This window comes from Eriocheir sinensis, chromosome 17 (genome assembly GCF_024679095.1).
Source record: "Eriocheir sinensis breed Jianghai 21 chromosome 17, ASM2467909v1, whole genome shotgun sequence".
NCBI lineage: Eukaryota > Metazoa > Arthropoda > Malacostraca > Decapoda > Varunidae > Eriocheir > Eriocheir sinensis.
This window is the reverse complement of record NC_066525.1, coordinates 4,983,159-4,990,658: the sequence shown is the minus strand read 5'-3', so window position 1 is coordinate 4,990,658 and position 7,500 is coordinate 4,983,159. Positions and strand designations below refer to the sequence as shown.

The 7,500-nt window shown below is 41.1% G+C and overlaps 1 protein-coding gene across 8 annotated transcripts in view; it reads right to left on the bottom strand.

Moving 5' to 3' along the window:
• LOC126999826 (E3 ubiquitin-protein ligase HECTD1-like) overlaps nucleotides 1–7,500 on the bottom strand; it is a 110,269-nt gene that overhangs the window by 81,791 nt on the left and 20,978 nt on the right. The gene's annotated exons all lie outside the window — the stretch shown is intronic.

Below are 7,500 nucleotides of genomic sequence, written 5' to 3'. Positions count from 1 at the left end.
CACGTTGTTAAAAAGGAAAAAATACGGTGATATGAAAAAAAGGTGCAAAGAAAAAAAATACACAGATGAAAGAAAAAAATACAGAATAAAGACCTGGAAAGATAATGCAAAGAAAAATAAACAGTGCAAAAGAAGATAAAAAAGAATGCAAAGAAAAATACAGTGAATAAACAGAGCAAAGACGAAAAAATACACTGTAGAAAAAACAACAATAACAACAACAAAATCTGACACCAAACGATAAAATTTAACCTTAGAACAAAAAAATTGAAAAAAAACCCACCTCGTTGCCTCCGTGTTCAAAATAACTACCAAATAATCACTGATCCACCTGAACGCTATAAATCATTAGGCAATCTTCAACAGCTGTTTTAATGATCACGTGGACAATATTTACTCTTACAACACAATTATATCGCGACAAATGGATAGTGATACATTTTTCCTTGGGGTTCATTTATATACGCCACTAACTTTCCCCACACTTGGCAGCTTAGAGCGCTCCACTTTAAGCTTAATGTTTGGCAAGGTGAGGAAAGGATATATAAAAGACTCATGGAAGGGAATAAGTCGCACTGAACAAGCGGATAAAAAGTTCCTGTGTCTGTCTGTCTGATGTTAACTTTACGCCATTATGCTCCTGTAAATGCTCTCTCTCTCTCTCTCTCTCTCTCTCTCTGGTTGTCTGTCTGTCTGATGTTAGTTTACGCCATTATGCTCCTGTAAATGCTCTCTCTCTCTCTCTCTCTCTCTCTCTGTTGTTAGTTTACTCCATCCTGCCCCAGCAAATGCTCTAATTTCACCTCTCCACCTGGTCGTCTGTCTGTCTGCTTTTTTTTTTTTTTTTTTTTACATTAAAGGGAACAGCTCAAGGTCATAAAAAAAAATAATAATGAAATAAGCCCCGCGAATGTTAGTTTACTCCATCCTGCTCCGATAAATGCTCACTCTAACTTCATCCCGCCACCTTGTTGTTTGTTTGTCTGTCTGTCTGTTGCCGCTCTTACTTTCGTTTATGTTATCAGTTCTAAGTCCAGCTCAAGTACATTTCTTATTCTTCATCGTCATCAATATATCTTATTTTTCAACCTTTGTCTGTATTTTGATCCATGATGCTTGCTTTGTGGCTCTCCAGTACACACACACACACACACACACACACACACACCTGGCAGGCAACAAACACCCAGCCTCAAACCTGACCCTAAAAAAATAAAAGTAAATCTAAAACAAACTGCGTCACAGTTATATTTACGTAAAGAAAAAAAAAATGGCTCCCTCCTCCTCCTCCCCCCTCCAGTAAACACGTGATCCTCCGCTAATAAAGAGCACCTCCTCCTTCCTTACCTCCCTCCTCCTTCTTCCTTACCTCCCTCCCTCCTCCACCTCCACCACCATCCACTTAACTTCATCTCCACGCACCCGGCCAAGCCACACACACACACACACACACGCAGTAATGTCCCTCCCTCCCCACACACACACTCATACAGTAACACCCCTTCCCCTCTCTCCCCCCCCACACACACCTCTCACGGCCTCTCCCCACTTTACAATCACCCCAATCATCTCACCCCCGTTCCCCGCCCCTCCCACCATGGCTCAATAGAATCACGTGGCCGCCGATCGATAGGGAATGAGACGGTAAGACAGGTAGGAAAGGAAGGTGAGAAGAGAGAACACGTGGCTTAGCAAGGACAGGTAATGGAAGACACGAGACACAGGTAAGACCGGTAAGACAGTTGGTTCAAATTATTTTCAAATTTTCAAACTATTCTGATTCTCTGTTCTGTTCTGGTATTGTACTGTACACTATGGTCGATATGATGAAACACGTTCGCTTCTTACATCAGCTATTTCTAAAGGTCAAAGAGGGGGTCAGTCGAGTTCTAATAAGTCATTCTTCAGGTTCATGGTACAGAAGAAGGGTCGAACTACCACTAGGGTCATAAAACTACTCCTGGAAGTGCCTACAACTCTTACGAAAGCCTTGTCAATTATGTATTCTTGGGCGGCGAAATGTCTTATATTTCCAGGAGAAGCACCAACGGTTTTCCTTCTCTATTTTATTTTACTTAATTTTTTGTTTGGCTCACCGCGACTATTGCAACTCCTACCACCCTATCTCTGACCTCATCTCTTATCATCTACGTCACCGGCAGCAGCTTCATCATCATCTATCAGTATCTCTATCACTTTGGGGTGGGCCATTGTTATCTTTTTTTTTTCACTCTCACTCTCCCGGATCCACGTGCAAGCAAGCAAGGTGAAAGATAAAGATTCGAAAAAACACAATAAAATGGAATCGTATAAAATAGTGGATTCGGAGTAAGGATCAAGGTGAGAGAAATCTGGCAAGAGTTGTTTAATAATGAAAAATAATAATGATAATAATAATGTAACTCTGGATTTAGAGATGGATGAAATAAAGGAAAAAAATCTAACTAGTTGAATAATAATGAAAAAATAAATAAAACTGAAAAAAATAGGAGCATATGACAAAGTGGATTTATATTTTAGAGATAAAAAAAAAAAAGGAAATCTAGTGTTGGTAATAATAGTCAGTTCATGTGTAGGCAAGTTTGTTTACCTGTCTGTCTGTCTGTCTGTCTACCTGTTTTCCTCTTTACCTGTCTGTCTATCTATCTGTTTATCTCTCTACCTGTATGTCCACCTGTCTGTCTGTCTACCTGTTTTCCTCTTTACCTGTCTGTCTATCTATTTGTTTACCTCTCTACTTGTAAGTCCACCTGCCTGTCTGTCTATCTATCTGTATCTGTCTACCTGTATGTCCACCTATCTGTATCTGTTTATTTGTCTACCTGTATGTCCACCAGCCTGTCTGTCTATCTGTTTACCTGTCTACCTCTATTTCCACCTGCCTGTCTATCTCTCTGCTTACCTGTCTGTCCCCACCCAGCCACCTACATCGTCCCACTCACCTGCCTCCGTGAAAAGGTCATCACTATGGACACCTTCCCATCAATTTTGAACCCGTACCCTACAACACACACACACACACACACACACACACACACACACACACACACACACGCACGCACACACACACGGATATCAAAGTTGTGGGCGTTTGTTTGTTTGTGTGTGTGTTTGGAAGTATTGTTTTTTTTATCTAATTGGGAAATCGCGTTGTTTAATGTATGTGTGTATATATATGTGTGTGTGTGTGTGTGTGTGTGTGTGTGTGTGTGTGTGTGTGTGTTTCCTGCTTCTGGAAGGACAACTAGATAAGAACAAGACAGCGGCCCACCACCACCACCCCCTTTCTTCACCACCTCCACCCCCCCTCCACCCACCACCACCACCTTAGATAGTCAGTCCCTCCACCCAACCACCCACCCCACATGGCGCCTCACCCGCCCTTCGTCCTTGGCCCAATCTCTCGGGAAGGACACACGAATAAACTCTACCATGAAATCAATGCAGCAACGAGACAATAAACAACGACAACAAAAACAATAAATAAACAAATATATATACATAAAAAATAAAAAAAACTGAGCGACAAAATTAACTAGTGAAAATAAAGGCTGGATTTTTTTTTTTTTAAACATTTCATTTTTATTTTTTCGTTTAGTTCAATTTGCTATGGTGTTGTTTTTTTTGGCAGGGGACGAAAGGGAGGTCAGAACATGGTTGAAAATGCAGAGGATAGGGAGGGAATAACGTAGTAGGGGATAGAGGGAAAAGGACAAAGGGGGGAGAGGGCGTGGATGAAAGTGCAAGGGGTAGAGGGAGGGAAGGAAAGCGGGGATGGATGACGTGGATGAGAAAATTCGTGAGTTCAGATGTGGGAGTTGGTTGTGGGTGTTAGTAAGTCTCGGAAAGGTAATGCGCTTCAGGTAAATGCAGGTGAGGTTCAAACGGTGAGTAAAGGTGAAGGTGGAGGAGGAGGGAGTGGAGGAAGAGTGGAAGGTGGTAGTGGAGGGAGGGGAGTCAGGGTCGTCTTTCTAAATATAGTTCAAGAGGGTTAAAAGTGACCTAGAAGAACATAATAACGTAATAAGAAGAGGAAATAAAGAGAACGTAATATGAAGAACGTAGAAAGAAGAATAAGTAAGAACGTATTAAAGAAGAATAAGCAGAAATAAGAAAGTAATGACGCAATAATAAGAAAACAACACAAAAATGACCTAGAAGATATAATAACGTAATAAGAATAAGAAGAGGAAATAAAGAGAACGTAATATGAAGAACGTAGAAAGAAGAATAAGTAAGAACGTATTAAAGAAGAATAAGCAGAAATAAGAAAGTAATGACGCAATAATAAGAAAATAACACAAAAATGACCTAGAAGATATAATAACATAATACGAATAAGAAGAAAAAAGGAGAACGTAATATGAAGAACGTAAAAATAAGAATAAGTAAGAACGTATTAAAGAAGAATAAGCAGAAATAAGAAAGTAATGACGCAATAATAAGAAAAAAGGAGAACGTAATATGAGGAACGTAGAAATAAGAATAAGTAAGAACGTATGAAGAATAATAAGCAGAAATAATAAAATAATGACGCAATAACAAGAAAATAACATAGGCATTAAAGGAAAAGGAGGAAGAAGAAATTAAAAAGCACAGTTATATTATTTGAGCCTAACCGCTGTTGCTTGATCGATTGGAAAGGTGAGGTTAGGAAAGGTTACCCGGTTCTTCTTCTTCTTCTTCTTCTTCTTCCTCTTTTAAGAATAAGATAATCACGCATCAACAACAACAATAATAGGAGTAATGATAATTCAACTCGTCTATTTATAAACCTACACCTTGGCGGCTATCGATCGGCGACCCAGCGTTAACCAGTCTCTCATTTTGTACACGTGACCAAGACGTGTATGGTCCGTGTATGTTTCCTGACACCCCCAACACTGTTTATCTATTTGTTTTTATTCATGATTGTCTATGTTCGTGTGTTTGTTTGTTGTGTATTTTAATCTTTGTTATTCTACACTTCCTCTCTGTCTCTCCTTTTCTATAATCTTAAAACATTCACGTGTCCACTTTCTCCTACTCTTCTCTACCGTCCCTTTCACTTTCCTCTTTCTCGGCGTCTCAGGTGTTAATGGAATGCAAAATAGTCGGCTTACAGGTAGGTCGGTACTCTCAGATCCTTCCTCCTCTCTCATATCAACTATCAACCATTTCAAAAGGCAGAGATGAATCGGGGTCTAATGAGTGTTTGTTCAGGTTTATGGTGCAGAAGAATGGTCAGACTATATATAAGTCACAAGAACCACCCCTTGGAAATGCCCAAAACTCTTACGAAAGCCAAAACTATCCCTGGAAATGCCCAAAACTACCCCTGCAAATGCTCAAAAAGTCCCAACAGAGCCAAGACTAAACGTGGAAATCCCCAAAAACTCCTATGAATGCCAAAACTACCCCTGGAAATGCCCAAAACTCCTATGAAAGCCAAAACTACCCTTGCAAATGCCCAAAACACATACAAAACCCTAAACTCCCCCTGCAAATGCCCAAAACTCCTACGAAAGCCAAAACTACCCCTCCAAATGCCCCAAACACATACAAAACCCAAAACTCCCCCTGCAAATGCCCAAAACTCCTACGAAAGCCAAAACTGCCCCTGGAAATGCCCAAAAACTTTTACGAAACCCAAAATTACTCCTGGAAATGTCCCCAAACTCCTACCAAAGCCAAAACTACCCCTGGAAATGCCCCAAACTCCTATGAAAGCCTTGTTATATGTGTGTGGTTGGGCGCCTCCGCATTCTCTATCTGTTCTTCACTCTTTCAAGACCTCTCCAGAAGGCTGATTGGAACGGTGACTCTGCGTGGCCTTTCAACCTGACCTCCCAGTAATATAGTTATGGCATAGTTTTTTTGTGTTTTTTTTCTTTTCTTTTACGTATATCTTATTTTATTTGACTATTTTCAGGAGACTTATATTACAGGGGATTATTACGATTGACCTTACGAAGAGCATTTAAGAGATAGAAAGATAGATAGACAGATAGTAGTAGTAGTAGTAGTAGTAGTAGTAGTAGTAGTAGTAGTAGTAGTAGTAGTAGTAGTAGTAGTAGTAGTAAAAGTATATAAGTAAAATAGAAACACTACAAACAACAATAGAGTAATGTGTGTGTGTGTGTGTGTGTGTGTGTGTGTGTGTGTGTGTGTGTGTCAGGTTAGGATGGAAACCCAAGACGAAGAAGGAAAGTTAGGGCCAAGAATAGGAAAATGCACAGGAGGAGGAGGAAGAGGAAGAGGAAGAGGAGGAGGAGGAGGAGGAGGAGATACAGAAAAGTAAAAGATATAAATACTAAAAAAAATTAAAAAAAGAAAACATTAGTGAAATATCATGATGAGAGAGAGAGAGAGAGAGAGAGAGAGAGAGAGAGAGAGAGAGAGAGAGAGAGAATCTGGATGACTTGCTCGTTTCGCTATAACACCGTCCACACCACCACCACTATCACCACCAGCACGGCCCTTTAAATCCACCAACGCTACTCAACCACCACGCACGCACCACCACCACCACCACCATTACCACAAGAGTCAAATCAAACCTTCCTTACTGACAGCATTCCTTACACTTCACAATTTCTTTCTTTCTTCCTGTTTCCTTCATTTCTTTCCTTTCTACTCTCCGTTCTTTTCTCCTATACCCATTTCTCTTATTCTCTTCGTACCTCCTTCCTCTCCTCCTCCTTTCTTTCCGTTCTTCCTTCTCTCCCTTCTTTTCTCCTTTGCATTTTTCTTACTCTCTTCTTAACTCCTTCCTCTTTTCCTTCTTTCTTTCCTTCTACATTTCGTTCTTCCTACTCTTCCTTCTTTTATCCTTCGCCTTTCCCTCATTCAGTTCTTACCTCTCTCCTTAACCTCCTTCCTCTCTTCCTTCCTTCCTTCCTTCCTGCTCTCTCTCTCTCTCTCTCTCTTCCTACTCCTCAACCTCCCTCCTCTCTTCATTTACTCTTCCTTACTTTTTTATTCTAGTCTCCCTTCCTTTCTTTCTTACTCAATATTTTCTCACTATTCACAGTCACCCACAGACTCGCTTATCTCACCCTACCTCCCGTCACCCATCATCCATGTCATCCACCAGCCTCTGTATTATCTTCCACCTTTCTTTCATCCACCCACCACTGGCACCTCCTATAATGTCCTACCCACAATGCACTGCTATATATCAACGCTATCAGGGGGTTGAGACACACACACACACACACACACACACACGGTCCACTGGAGGTGTGATGTATGTACTGCCTGTGTGTGTGTGTGTGTGTGTGTGTGTGGGTGGCGCCCCTAAACACACTTATCTTTCACTCAATCTATCTACAGACTCATTTGGGGGCAGTGTCAACAAGGAGGGAGAGAGCGAGAGACAAGAAAGGGAGAAAGCGAGAAAGCGAGAAGAGAGGGAGAAAGCGAGAGAAGAGAGGGAGAAAGCGAGAAAGCGAGAGAAAAGAGCGAGAAAGAAGAGAGGGAGAGAGCAAGAGAGGGAGAGAGCCAGGAGAGAGGGAGAGA